Source organism: Ornithorhynchus anatinus, chromosome 2 (assembly GCF_004115215.2).
Source record: "Ornithorhynchus anatinus isolate Pmale09 chromosome 2, mOrnAna1.pri.v4, whole genome shotgun sequence".
Classification (NCBI taxonomy): Eukaryota; Metazoa; Chordata; class Mammalia; order Monotremata; family Ornithorhynchidae; genus Ornithorhynchus; species Ornithorhynchus anatinus.
Window position 1 is genome coordinate 152013168 of NC_041729.1, and position 680 is coordinate 152013847.

At 48.8% G+C, this 680-nt stretch overlaps 1 non-coding gene across 1 annotated transcript; it reads right to left on the reverse strand.

The window, feature by feature from the left end:
- Positions 1-224: 224 nt before the first annotated feature.
- On the reverse strand, positions 225-358 carry LOC114809789. Its single transcript, XR_003757566.1, has one exon. It is a non-coding gene; the product is annotated as a small nucleolar RNA SNORA7 (small nucleolar RNA).
- Positions 359-680: the final 322 nt, after the last annotated feature.

A 680-nucleotide genomic window follows, 5' to 3' on the forward strand; every position in this document is an offset into this window, starting at 1 on the left:
GTCCTATGCCGTCGAGCCGTTTCCTACCCATAGTGACACCACGGACACATTTTTTTTCCAGAACGCCCTGCTTTCCATCTGCACTCGTTCTGGTAGTGTATCCACAGAGTTTTCTTGGTAAAATTATGGAAGTGGTTTACCATTGCCGCCTTCCACGCAGGAAACTTGAGGCTCTCCCCTCGACTCTCTCCCATGCCGCTGCTGCCCATCATGGGTGAGTTTTGACTTGTAGCAGATTGCCTGCCACTCCCTAGCCACTGGCCAAGCTAGGAACGGAATGTTTCTCTGCTTGACACTCCCTCCCATATCCAAGACTGGTAGAATACTGGAAACTCTCCAGGTGTGACCCTAAGAGGAGGGTTCTTAGTAGTAATGATTCATAATTGTGTTATGCATTAAGCACTTACTATGTGCTAAGCACTGTAGTAGATACAAGATGTTCAGGTCCCACACGGGGTGCACGGAGTAAGGATGAGGGAGAACAAGGATTGAATCCCCATTTTACAGATGACATAACTGGGGCACAGAGAAGTTCAGTGACTGGCCAGAGTCACCCCGCAGGCAAGTAGTGGAGGCAAAATTAGAATTCAGATCCTCCAACTCCCTTGCTTTTTTTACTAGGCCACACTGTTCCTCCTCCTGCTTAGGCTGTGAGCCCTATGCGGAACAGAGCTTTTGTT